Raw genomic sequence first — 14804 nt, forward strand, 5'->3', positions numbered from 1 at the left:
TCTGCTTCACAGGCACGCACTCAGGCTTCAAAGGCAGGAAATGTTGCACAATATCTGTATCTAAACCCGGCATGTCTTCATAGGACCAAGCAAAGATATCTGAATATTCTCGTAGCAAACTGACCAAATCTTCCTTGACAGACCCTTCGAGAAGTGCCCCGATCTTCACCAGACGAACACAATCCTCAGACCCCAAGTTGACTGTTTCCAAGTCTTCGAGATGTGGCTGAATGATCTTCTCTTCGTGCTCAAGAAGACGGGTAATCTCATCAGGAATCCCCTCAACGTCATCTTCTTCTGCCTCAAATACAGGGAATTCAAAATTGGGAGATGGCGTTGGATCATTATGTTCAATGGGTTTTAGGATCAATCTGCATAATGATTTTGGTTAAGGAAAAAACTTCAGCATTTAAACAAGCAAACCATTATGCAGATGAAAAATGTTGTTTTTGTTTTTCAGGGTTTTTTGTGATCACTGATTTCATGCAGAAAAGCAAAAAGTAAAAACAAAGGAAAAACAAATGTTAAACAATGCATTAATTGAATGAAAACATCATTGTATTAAATGCTGCCAACAATGTCATCACTTCTCCTTTTGGCATGGGAGAAGGTTTTAAACAAAATGAACAATTTACTCTGATCTATGGATGACTGTAGGAACATCTACAGCGACCCAATTGTGGCAGACACCACCAGGAATAACAAAATTGTTCATGTCCTCTGCTTCCTCTTCAATGATGGCAGCAGCTTCCTCTTCTTCATGTTGATTGGCGTGAATGAACCCTCCACTCTTGAACAGGCCTTGCCCATTGCATGCCCCAGAACCATAGCCAATGCCAGCCCGGGATTTGTTGTCTTCAAGTTCAATCACCTTCCCCAAACCAGCAACTGCACCACATTCAATGGCCAGCTTAGCATCACGGTAGGAAGTGAATGAAGGAGACTTCTTCTCGATTGGTTCATCAATAGATAAAGCTTGGAACTGAGTTCCAACTTCATCCTCTGCGTCAATGTACGAGAAAGAAGACAGATGGCTAACCAGGAGAGCCTTTTCTCCCCCTACTACAACCAATTTCTTGTTCTTCACAAATTTCAGCTTCTGGTGTAGGGTGGATGTCACGGCGCCAGCCTCGTGAATCCATGGTCTGCCTAAGAGACAGCTGTAAGATGGGTGGATATCCATTACTTGGAAAGTGACTTGGAAATCACTTGGTCCTATTTTGATTGGGAGATCAACTTCCCCAGTCACAGTCTTGCGCGACCCATCAAACGCCTTCACAACAACCCCACTCTGCCTCATAGGAGGACCTTGATATGACAGACGAGAGAGTGTGGATTTTGGCAATACATTAAGAGAAGATCCAGTGTCCACCAACACATTGGACATTGCATCAGATTTGCAATTCATAGAGATGTGCAAAGCCATGTTGTGGTCTCTTCCCTCCTCGGGGAGATCAGCGTCACAAAAGCTCAAAGTGTTGCAAGCGGTAATGTTTGCAACAATGCTATCAAATTGTTCCAGGGTGACGTCGTGATCAACATATGCCAGGTCCAAGACCTTCTGCAGAGATTCCCTATGGGGTTCTGAATTCAGCAGTAGAGAAAGAATAGAAATCTTGGAGGGCGTGTGTAGAAGCTGATCTACAATATTGTACTCGCTCTTTCTGATGAGCCTCAGCATCTCATCAGATTCTTCATCAACAATGCCACTCGGACCAACTGAAGAAACAGGAGTCTTTTGTACGGATGAGGAGGGTTTGGCAACATCAGGTGCCAGATTCTGAATGCTCACAGCGGTCCCAACCGGACGCTCAACAGTATCGGAAGCAGTAGCCTTTGCTGGCGCAGAGAATACTCGACCACTGCGGGTCAACCCACTAACATCAGCAATAGTGGTTACGGAAGTTGAAGGCAAAGGCACTTCGACCCCATCCTGGACAGCAACAGGATTGTATCTGAAGGGTACAGCTTTGTCAGATGAATAGGGCACAGGGCCAGCTGGTTTAATGACCAAGGAAGGGGAAGCCTTCGGCTTGTTGCTATTATAGCGGATAACAACTGGCTCGGGCAGCTTGAACACTGGTGATATGACATTCACTTCAGGCTCAACTTCATCAACATTGCGATTCTGGAGAATCTCAATGGTACCTTCATTCAACAACTTCTGAAGTTCTTCGCGGACCTGGTCGCAACCCAAACGGTTAATTGAGCAAACGCGGCATTTGTCGTGGTTATGCTCCAAGTAGCTGTACTGACACAGCATCCGATGTAAATCAACCAACGACTGCCTGATGTGGCTGACATACTTGACCTTGTACCTCCCAAGGCATTCTTGAATCATGTTGACAGATTTCCCATGCGCAGGCAATGGGTTCTTGGTGACGTTCGGGCTTGAGTCCTCAAAACTCAGGATTCCACTTCTCATAAGGTCTTGCACCTTAGTCTTCAGCTGGAAGCAATTCTCAATATCATGGCCCGGAGCACCAGAATGATAGACACAGTGTAGGTCAGGCTTATACCACCACTGAGGGTTGACCGGTATAGCCGGAGGATCTCTCGGAGAAACCAACTTCCGCTCTATTAGAGAGGGATATAACTCCGCATACGACATAGGAATCGGATCAAAACTGATCTTCTTCCTTTCGTAACCCATGTTTGCCTGATTACTCGTACTCCCACGAGGCTGATAAGCCTGTTGCTGTGGACGAGATTGTTGTTGTTGGTACTGCGGTTGTTGATATTGTTGCTGATGCTGATACTGTTGACGTTGATATTGCTGATGTTGAGGAGTATTGTTCTTGAAAACAGGTGCTACGTGAGCCACCTGGTGCTGATGACTGATGTAACACCCCGATTATCGTTAGAATAATTTAAATATTATTTAATATGATTATTTGAAGGTAAAAAGGAATTATTAAATAATATTGGGAATTATTATTATTATTATTATTATTATTATAAGTGTTATTTATTTTAATAATAATAAAATAATAAAATAAGTGGAATATGAAGAGGGGAAGGGTAAAAGTGGGAATTGGATAGAAAAAGGTCCAAAGGAGAACTCAGAGTTGGTTTTCACGTATTGTGTCTCAGAGTCAGAGGAAAAGGGAAACGCTGAAGAGAAAGAGAAGGAAGAGGAAAAGGCCAAAGATTTCTCGGAGCTTCCTTCAATCCAAAGAGGTAAGGGGTCTGAACCTTATTAAACAATAATATGCTGAAAATGATGAAATATTGGATGAACGAAATTAGGGTTTTAATCGAAGTAATTCGTAGAATTTATATGCAATGATGTTAGGATTGGTGAAATCGAATAGGGGACTATCGTATTAGATGATATGAGTGATTCTGTGTGAAAATTGGACTGTGGAGGGAGGAATTTGGATAGATCTCGTAGCAGATGGAGCCATTGCAGATCTGGAAATCTGGTTTCTGGTCATACGCGTATGGCACTAGGCAATACGCGTATGAGATGGCTGGTACGCGTATGGTGCTAGGCAATACGCGTATGGAGGAGGAAGATGGAATTTTGAACGTGAAATGGTCTCTGGTGGTACGCGTATGGGGAAGTGATACGCGTAGCATACGCGTATGGGAATGGCCAATACGCGTATGGATTTGGCCAGGCGTGGGCAATACGCGTATGAGCATGGGCAATACGCGTATGGGCAGACTTGTGGTCTTTCCTGGCTGTTGTTGTGCAGTTCGGTTGTTTAGGCTGAGCAAGGTAACTTAGCTGATGCATAGTATACGAGGGATCAATTCCCGTTGCTTGAGTGGTATAGATATTAGTAGAGTGCGATAATACGGTGTTTGATTATGTGGCATGATGTGATATGCTCTTATGATAGAATGTGTTAATGATGATGATAACATGACTATATGATGCTGTTGTTGCTATGTTGATTATGATGAATGCTTGGTGTGCATGCATTCATGAAAGGCCGATGCCTAGTGATGAACGGACTAAGTTCCAATGATGTTGTTGACTCCGGGCTTGTTGAGAGGCTTGGTTCCTTACGGGGAACTCGGATTCTATGGTGATGAATCTGGGAGTGGTGATCCTGTAGTTGGTCACAAAATGGGTATACCGAGTCGTGTTGAGTCATGCATGGGTGCGTGCATTGCATTTGATGTGTTGTGTTGTTGATGTTCATGAGTTTATGGATTATGATGATTATGATGAATTGTGTTGGCATATGTGAAATATATTTATGTTTATATTTCTGTCGTTATATTATTATTTAATAATGTAATTCTCACCCCTTCTGCATGTGTTTATGTTCATCTATGATGAGCAATGTGCAGATAAAGTGGAGTAGCTATTGTTGAGGTTCGAAGAATAAGTGTAGAGTTATTCTACAGAGTCGAGTCAAATGCTCTGGTCATGTGACACCGGGGATTATGGGATTCGATAGTTAAATTATTATTATTATTTACGTTGTTTATGATGACTATTTTGTTGAGATGATGTTGAAACATCTTTATAATATTTATGTTGTTGTCCGCTGCGAAGTTTTAACTAAAATAAATAATGTGATTTATGTTGTGATGCGATAAGTGTTATGTTTTAAGAAATGTAAACTCTTCTACATGTTGTACTCTGATAATCTAATTAAATATGTCGTTTGGGGTAGAAGGGTGTTACATTAGTGGTATCAGAGCATTGTCAGTCCAGTCGAGTCATATTATAAGGTTTTCCCTGTTGGTAGATTAGTGTAAACGACACTGTCAATATTTAACGGTTGTGGTTGTGTTGTGCAGAGTATGGCTGGAGAAAATGACCGTGCGATTGCTGAGGCTCTGACGGCTATGGCGCAGGCTATGTAGGCGCAGCAGAATCCGCCGGTCGACGAGTTTAGGAATTTGGGAAGGTTTCTGAAGAATAACCCTCCTACATTCAAGGGGCGGCTATGATCCAGATGGTGCTCAGATTTGGCTGAGGGAAATTGAGAAGATTTTCCGGGTGATGACGTGTACTGAAGCACAGAAGGTGCAGTTTGGTACGCATATGTTATCTGAAGAGGCTGAACACTGGTGGGATAACACTCGTCAGAGGATTGAAGTACCAGGTGCTGAGATGACTTGGGAAAGGTTCAAGACGGCCTTTCTGGAGAAATATTTTCCTGCTGATGTGCGATGTAAGAAGGAGATGGAATTTCTAGAACTGAAGCAGGGTAACATGTCTGTTGCTGATTACGCTTCGAAGTTTGAAGAGCTGGTGCAGTATTGTCCTCACTACAATAATGCTGATGCTGAGGGATCCAAGTGTGTCAAGTTTGAGAACGGGTTGCGTCCCGAGATCAAACAAGGCATTGGTTACCAGGAGATTCGTAGGTTTCCTACATTGGTTAACAAGTGCAGGATATTTGATGAAGATAGCAAGGCTAGGACTGCTCATTACAAGAGTCTTAGTGAGAAGAAGAACAAGGATCGTGGTAGTCCTTATGCATCTCCGAATGGTAAAGGTAAACAGAAAGTGGTAGATGAGAAGAAGCCAAGTGGGGGAGGATCTTTCATAGCTGGTAAATGTTTCAAGTGTGGCGAGCCAGGCCACCGTGCTGATAGCTGTACCAAGAAAGTGCTGAGATGTTTCCGATGCGGTCAGACTGGTCATAGAGTTACGGAATGTAAGGATGCTGGTCCGACATGTTTTAATTGTGGCGAGAAAGGCCATATCAGTTCGCAGTGCTCGAAACCGAAGAAGGCGGCTACTGCAGCTCATACTACTGGTAGGGTGTTTGCTCTGAGTGGGGCTGAAGCTCCTAAGGAAGATAATCTGATTAAAGGTACTTGCTTGATTAATAATGTTGAATTGCTTGCTATTGTTGACACTGGTGCTACTCATTCGTTTATTTCGTATGAGTGTGCGACCAGGATTGGTATGATTATGTCGTCCCTAGGCGGAAGTATGGTGATAGATACTCCTGCTAATGGTTCTGTGAAAACTTCTGTTGTCTGTCGAGGTTGTCAATTGACGATCTTCGAGAAAGAGTTCGTGGTGGATTTGGTGTGCTTACCCTTGCACCAAATTGATATTATTCTGGGAATGAATTGGCTAGAATTCTATGGCGTGTTTATCGACTGCTATAGGAAGACGGTACGGTTTTCTGAAGTTGGTGAGAATGATGAGGCAAGATTTCTATCTGCTAGGCAGGTGGGGGATTTTGTGAAAGATGAAGCTCAGATATTCGCTTTATTTGCGTCTCTGCAAGCGGATAAGAAAGTGGTGAGTGTAGATTTGCCTGTCGTTTGTGAATTTCAGGATGTGTTCCCGGAGGATGTAAGTGATTTACCTCCAGAACGTGAAGTCGAATTTACCATTGACTTAGTACCAGGTACGAGTCCGGTGTCGATGTCTCCTTATAGAATGTCGGCAACTGAATTAGTTGAATTGAAGAAGCAACTTGAAGAATTGCTTGAGAAGAAGTTTGTGCGTCCAAGTGTTTCTCCTTGGGGTGCACCAGTATTGTTAGTGAAGAAGAAGGAAGGTACGATGAGGTTGTGTGTCGATTATCGGCAGTTAAATAAGGTGACTATCAAGAATCGGTATCCATTGCCGAGGATTGATGATTTGATGGACCAGTTGATTGGAGCTCATGTTTTCAGTAAGATCGATTTGCGATCGGGTTATCATCAGATCCGAGTGAAGTCAGATGATATTGCGAAGACTGCTTTCCGTACGAGGTATGGTCATTATGAATACACTGTGATGCCGTTCGGTGTGTCTAATGCTCCAGGTGTGTTTATGGAATATATGAACCGTATATTTCATCCGTACCTTGATAATTTTGTTGTGGTGTTCATAGATGACATATTGATATATTCTAAGACGGGAGAAGAGCATACAGGACATCTGAGAATTGTTTTGCAGGTGTTAAGGGAAAAGAAATTATATGCAAAGCTATCTAAATGTGAGTTCTGGTTGAAGGAAGTGAGTTTCCTTGGCCATGTGATTTCGAGTGGTGGAATTTCTGTTGATCCTGCTAAAGTGGATGCTGTATTACAGTGGGAGACTCCGAAGTCTGCTACTGAGATACGCAGTTTTCTGGGGTTAGCTGGTTATTATCGCAGATTTATTGAGGGCTTCTCTAAGTTGGCATTGCCGTTGACGCAGTTGACTAAGAAGGGTCAAGTGTATGTGTGGGATGCAGCTTGTGAAGCCAGTTTTGTTGAGTTGAAGAGGCGGTTGACCAGTGCTCCAGTGTTGATCTTGCCTAATCCTGGTGAGTCCTTCGTTGTTTATTGTGATGCTTCGTTGATGGGTCTTGGTGGTGTTTTGATGCAGAATGGTAAAGTTGTGGCTTATGCTTCTAGACAGTTGAGAGTTCATGAGAGGAATTATCCTACGCATGATCTAGAACTTGCAGCTGTTGTATTTGTGTTGAAAATGTGGAGGCATTATCTGTATGGTTCCAGATTCGAAGTGTTCAGTGATTACAAGAGTCTGAAGTATCTGTTTGATCAAAAAGAGTTAAATATGAGGCAGAGAAGGTGGTTGGAATTACTGAAGGATTTTGACTTCGAATTGAGTTATCATCCCGGTAAGGCTAATGTAGTTGCGGATGCGTTGAGTAGGAAGTCTCTACATATGTCTATGATGATGGTTCGGGAACTTGAGTTAATTGAACAGTTCCGTGATATGAGTTTGGGTTGTGAAGTTTCCGCTGATAGTGTAAAGTTGGGTATGCTGAAGTTGACTAGTGGAATTCTGGAAGATATTCGGAATGGTCAGCAAGTTGATGTCGCTCTAGTTGATCATATTACTATGGTTAACCAGGGTAATGGTGGTAATTTTGAGATTGATGAGAATGGCATCCTGCGATTTAAAGGTAGAGTTTGTGTTCCTGAGGTGTCTGAATTGAAAAGGAGTATTCTTGAAGAGGGCCATAGGAGTGGATTGAGTATCCATCCAGGTGCAACAAAAATGTATCAAGATTTGAAGAAGTTGTTTTGGTGGGCCGGTATGAAAAGAGATGTTGCTAAGTTTGTGTATGCCTGTTTGACTTGTCAGAAGTCAAAGATTGAACATCAGAAACCGGCAGGTATGATGCAACCTTTGAAGATTCCTGAATGGAAGTGGGATAGCATTTCCATGGATTTTGTGACGGGATTGCCGAGGACGGTGAAAGGTAATGATTCCATTTGGGTGATTGTGGATCGGTTGACTAAGTCGGCGCATTTCTTGCCGATGAAGATTAATCACTCTTTAGAGAAGCTGGCGGAGTTGTATATTGAAGAGATAGTGAGGCTGCACGGTATTCCATCCAGTATTGTGTCTGATAGAGATCCCAGATTTACTTCTAGATTTTGGGAAAGTTTGCAGAAAGCGTTGGGGACTAAGTTGAGGTTGAGTTCAGCTTATCATCCTCAGACTGATGGTCAGACTGAAAGAACTATCCAATCCTTGGAGGATTTGTTGAGGGCTTGTGTGTTGGAGCAGGGTGGTTCTTGGGATAGTTATTTGCCGTTGGTGGAGTTTACTTATAATAATAGTTTTCATGCTAGTATCGGTATGGCTCCATATGAAGCATTGTATGGTAGGAGGTGTAGAACTCCATTGTGTTGGTATGAATCAGGTGAGAGTGTTGTACTCGGACCTGAGATTGTGCAGCAGACGACTGAAAAGGTTAAGATGATTCAGGAGAAGATGAAGATTTCTCAGAGTCGTCAGAAGAGTTATCATGATAATAGGAGAAAGGCACTTGAGTTCCAAGAGGGAGATCATGTGTTCTTGAGAGTTACTCCGACGACAGGTGTGGGTAGAGCTTTAAAGTCTAAAAGCTTACTCCGAGGTTTGTGGGTCCGTATCAGGTTTTGAAGAGGGTTGGGGAAGTGGCGTATCGGATAGCTTTACCGCCGTCGCTTTCTAATCTGCATGATGTGTTTCATGTATCTCAGTTGAGAAAATATATTGCGGATCCTTCACATGTTGTTCAGTTGGATGATATCCAGGTGAGGGATAATTTGACCGTTGAGGTGTTGCCAATTCGGATAGATGACCGAGAAGAGAAGACCCTGAGAGGTAAGAAGATTGCTCTAGTGAAAGTTGTTTGGGGAGGTCCAGCTGGTGAGAGCTTGACTTGGGAGCGTGAAGATCAGATGAAGGAGTCGTATCCGGCTCTATTTGCTTGAGGTATGTTTTCGAGGACGAAAACTCTTTTAGTGGGGGAGAGTTGTAACACCCCGATTATCGTTAGAATAATTTAAATATTATTTAATATGATTATTTGAAGGTAAAAAGGAATTATTAAATAATATTGGGAATTATTATTATTATTATTATTATTATTATTATTATTATAAGTGTTATTTATTTTAATAATAATTAAATAATAAAATAAGTGGAATATGAAGAGGGGAAGGGTAAAAGTGGGAATTGGATAGAAAAAGGTCCAAAGGAGAACTCAGAGTTGGTTTTCACGTATTGTGTCTCAGAGTCAGAGGAAAAGGGAAACGCTGAAGAGAAAGAGAAGGAAGAGGAAAAGGCCAAAGATTTCTCGGAGCTTCCTTCAATCCAAAGAGGTAAGGGGTCTGAACCTTATTAAACAATAATATGCTGAAAATGATGAAATATTGGATGAACGAAATTAGGGTTTTAATCGAAGTAATTCGTAGAATTTATATGCAATGATGTTAGGATTGGTGAAATCGAATAGGGGACTATCGTATTAGATGATATGAGTGATTCTGTGTGAAAATTGGACTGTGGAGGGAGGAATTTGGATAGATCTCGTAGCAGATGGAGCCATTGCAGATCTGGAAATCTGGTTTCTGGTCATACGCGTATGGCACTAGGCAATACGCGTATGAGATGGCTGGTACGCGTATGGTGCTAGGCAATACGCGTATGGAGGAGGAAGATGGAATTTTGAACGTGAAATGGTCTCTGGTGGTACGCGTATGGGGAAGTGATACGCGTAGCATACGCGTATGGGAATGGCCAATACGCGTATGGATTTGGCCAGGCGTGGGCAATACGCGTATGAGCATGGGCAATACGCGTATGGGCAGACTTGTGGTCTTTCCTGGCTGTTGTTGTGCAGTTCGGTTGTTTAGGCTGAGCAAGGTAACTTAGCTGATGCATAGTATACGAGGGATCAATTCCCGTTGCTTGAGTGGTATAGATATTAGTAGAGTGCGATAATACGGTGTTTGATTATGTGGCATGATGTGATATGCTCTTATGATAGAATGTGTTAATGATGATGATAACATGACTATATGATGCTGTTGTTGCTATGTTGATTATGATGAATGCTTGGTGTGCATGCATTCATGAAAGGCCGATGCCTAGTGATGAACGGACTAAGTTCCAATGATGTTGTTGACTCCGGGCTTGTTGAGAGGCTTGGTTCCTTACGGGGAACTCGGATTCTATGGTGATGAATCTGGGAGTGGTGATCCTGTAGTTGGTCACAAAATGGGTATACCGAGTCGTGTTGAGTCATGCATGGGTGCGTGCATTGCATTTGATGTGTTGTGTTGTTGATGTTCATGAGTTTATGGATTATGATGATTATGATGAATTGTGTTGGCATATGTGAAATATATTTATGTTTATATTTCTGTCGTTATATTATTATTTAATAATGTAATTCTCACCCCTTCTGCATGTGTTTATGTTCATCTATGATGAGCAATGTGCAGATAAAGTGGAGTAGCTATTGTTGAGGTTCGAAGAATAAGTGTAGAGTTATTCTACAGAGTCGAGTCAAATGCTCTGGTCATGTGACACCGGGGATTATGGGATTCGATAGTTAAATTATTATTATTATTTACGTTGTTTATGATGACTATTTTGTTGAGATGATGTTGAAACATCTTTATAATATTTATGTTGTTGTCCGCTGCGAAGTTTTAACTAAAATAAATAATGTGATTTATGTTGTGATGCGATAAGTGTTATGTTTTAAGAAATGTAAACTCTTCTACATGTTGTACTCTGATAATCTAATTAAATATGTCGTTTGGGGTAGAAGGGTGTTACAACTGACATGTCGTGCAGGATTCCTCTGAACAGAGGGTCTTCTGTGTTTGGGCTGAGATTGAACGGCATGTGCTTCACATTCTTTCCTCTTAAATGCCCCATATCGTTTAGAGGAAGAGCTATCATCCTTAGCCAACCGTCCTTCACGGACACCTTCTTCGAGACGCATCCCCATGTTCACCATCTCGGTGAAATCAGAGGGAGCGCTTGCTACCATCCGCTCATAATAAAATGAGCCAAGAGTCTTCAGAAAGATCTTGGTCATTTCCTTCTCTTCCAGCGGTGGAGTGATTTGAGCTGCCAGCTCTCGCCATCTCTGGGCGTACTCCTTGAACGATTCCTTGTCCTTCTGGGACATGGACCTGAGTTGATCTCGGTCAGGCGCCATATCGACGTTGTACTTATATTGCTTGACGAAAGCTTCGCCAAGGTCATTGAAAGATCTGATGTTGGCGCTGTCCAAGCTCATGTACCATCTGAGCGCGGCACCAGATAGACTGTCTTGGAAATAATGAATCAGGAGTTGATCATTATCAGTCTGTGTTGACATCTTCCTGGCGTACATGACCAGGTGAGCAAGCGGACAGGTGTTCCCTTTGTATTTTTCAAAGTCCGGGACCTTGAATTTGATCGGTATCTTGACACCGGGAACTAGGCAGAGTTCGGCTGCAGACTTGCCGAATAGGTCTTTGCCTCGAAGAGTCCTCAATTCCTTTCTCAGCTCAAGGAATTGATCGTTCATGGCATCCATCTTTTCATGAACGTCTGCGCCCTCAGATGGCTCGGAGTGATAGATGATGTCGTCTACCCTTGGCATGGTATGCACGACAGGAGGAGCGGCGATAGGGACCGAGCTAGACGCCGGCATTTGAGCGAAGGTTGGCGCAGGAATATCTGGCATAAAACCTGGGGGCATGCCCCAAGGAAACCCGGGCGGCATGGCATTGGGCGCGTGGGTGCTGACTGGCACTGTAGAAGTAGCTACCTCTGAAATGACTGTCCTCTGAGCAGGAGTTGCAGGCGTCGGAGCAGGTTGATTCTGAGCGGCAAGGAGTTGCTCCATCAAAGCGCCAAGTCTGGCGACCTCTTCCTTCAATTCTCTGTTCTCTTGTTCCAACTGCTCCATGATTCTTGCAGAGTTGACTCGTGTATAATACCGGTGAATCAGCTTGTCTTCAAAATAAATGAAGAACAGAGGTTAGGACAAGAAGACCAGAAACAAAGGGTACCTGTTTATGCAAGAATGATGCATGAAATGCTTGTGCAAATGCTTTGTTTTCAAGGAACCCTTAGGGTATTATTTGCAATATTTTGATTAATTTAAGCATTTTTGATTCCTCATGGAAAATATTTCATTCAATACATCAAGACAAAAAGTACAGCATTTTAAATTACAAAGAGAAAAGGTAAATGACATCCTATGGATCCCTAAAAGCTCGGGATGCTGGAAGACGAGAAGTGCACAACTTCTTGATCTCTCTCTCATAGGCCGCTTCCATGTCAGCTTTCTCCTTTACAAGTCGATCATACCTCCTCTTCCAGAATTTGGAAGACTGAGGAAGCAGAGAAGTCCAAGCGTCGTTCGGATCATCGATCACTCGGTGCTCGAGGAATTCAATCATAGCGTCCTTCTCCTTGAGCTGCTGCAGCAATTCCTCCCTCTCACGGATCCAAGCACGCGAAAGGTCTTCTTCTCTCAACTCCTCTACACGTTGGGTAGGGAGGGTTGAAGGCCCAGCCACATCCAACGGTGTAGGTCTTGGATAATCATACGGCATCAAGTAGGTAGCTCTTTGTCTGACCCAAGAGGTGTATGGCTCCAAAGCAATGCAGTTCTTTGGACCCAACTCGTTCCTACTCTTCTTGTGAACACTGCGCCATGCACGGACAAATCTGGCTTTCAGGCCTTGGGGATCTTTACCCTCCTGAAAGAACACACCTTCTAACAGAATGCTATTAGGTTTATCCTTTAGGGGGAACCCAAGCTGGCGACGTGCAAGTATAGGATTGTAGCTGATCCCACCACATGTACCAAGAAGGGGCACATTAGGGAATTCACCACAATAGTCGATGATCTGGACGGTATCGTACACGCGATCATACCAAGTGATATCATCATTGGTGAGAGACATGAGTCTCTGAGACCACCGTAGACATCCCTTGTTCTCCTTGAAAGCAACTGTCTGCGGCAAGTGCGAAATAAACCACTTGTACAGCAGGGGTAAACAGCAGACAATGACTCCTCCATTCTTCATATTCCTCAGGTGCAAGGAGACATATGTATCACCCAACAAAGTCGGAACTGGATTAAGAACCGAGAAGATCCTAATGGCGTTCATGTCCACGAACTTGTCGAAGTTGGGAAATAGCACCAATCCATAGATGAGTAATACAAAGAGAGCCTCAAAGGCATCCTCACTCATGGCCTTCCCATAAAAGGTAGCTTGGGCAATGAGGAACTCGGAAGGAAAACCCTGAATTCCGCCTTTGGTAGTCAGGTTAGCTCTAATCAGTTCTTCATCTATATGCAACAAGCTAGCAATCTCTCGAGCAGATGGAATACTCTCTAAGCCACTGAACGGCACTTGATCCAGAATTGGAATCCCAATGAGACGAGAATACTCCTCCAAGGTTGGCAATAGCTGGAAGTCCGGAAGTAAGAAGCAGTGATGCAACGGATCGTAGAACTGAGCCAGAGTACTCATCAACCCTTCGTCAACCTGAGTGGTGAGCAGTGGTAGAAGCTTCCCATAGCGAGCTTTGAAACCCAAGGGATCTAGTACATACGATGTCAGATTCCTTAACTCTTTTACATCGGGCTGTCTAAAGCTGTACTTCTTTGTATGCCTCTTTGGTCTTTCCATGTCTGAAAATTTTGCAAATAAACCCTTTTTTAAGTTCCTTGAAAATCTTCTTTTTGTGATGACATGAATGCGGATGAATGCGTGAATGCATGAATGCAACAAACACACTCAAGGATCAAGCAAAGCACACCAAACAAAGGTCGTGGGAAAGCTCTATGTATCCCTAATATCAATCATCCATTTTGGTGGATTTAGGGTTTCACCTTATCGACACCCAAGTTCCATTGATATTAACGGTACATGAACCGGTTCAGACATTCTTAATATCAACCAGCCGCTTTGGTGGATTTTAGGTTTTACACCTGATCCGGGATCCATTGATATTAACAATGTTTGAACGACTCAACCACGAATCACGGGTTTGTTGAGAGTCACGAGCATGGAGTCTCGGTTAAGAACCACCCAAAGGGAGTGTACTAGGGTTTAAACCTGCCAGACATGTTCTATCAGAGGTTCCCATAATCATCGTTCCATCTTTCGAATATTATCGGAGGAACGAATACTCGTATTCCAAGAATATTCTCAAGAGAAACTCTCATGAGTGTAGTATCGCGTGACAATCGTATCAGAACTGACATCTGAACGACCTCCGCACTACGGTCCTAAAAAATAGGCCAAGATGGGTTTGGTAAACTACGGTCCTTGGCTTCTGTGGCACATGATTGAAAGAATAATGCCTAACCACAAATGACTTGTGTGACATTATTAATCCAACATGACCTCCACCAAGTGAATGGGCTCGCAAGTCAACTGGCTAAGGAATACTCCACACCAGTCAACAGGACTATGCCATTCTCCTATCCTAGAGTGCACTCGAGTTCGGGTATAGAACTCATCTCACAGATCACCAAAGCAAACAACAATTGTATATCAAGCAATTCAAACATTACAATCAATACAGTCATCCCAAATTGTACAAAAAATATGTCAAATAACAGATAACAATATAGCAC

Source organism: Lathyrus oleraceus, chromosome 3 (genome assembly GCF_024323335.1).
Source record: "Lathyrus oleraceus cultivar Zhongwan6 chromosome 3, CAAS_Psat_ZW6_1.0, whole genome shotgun sequence".
Classification (NCBI taxonomy): domain Eukaryota; kingdom Viridiplantae; phylum Streptophyta; class Magnoliopsida; order Fabales; family Fabaceae; genus Lathyrus; species Lathyrus oleraceus.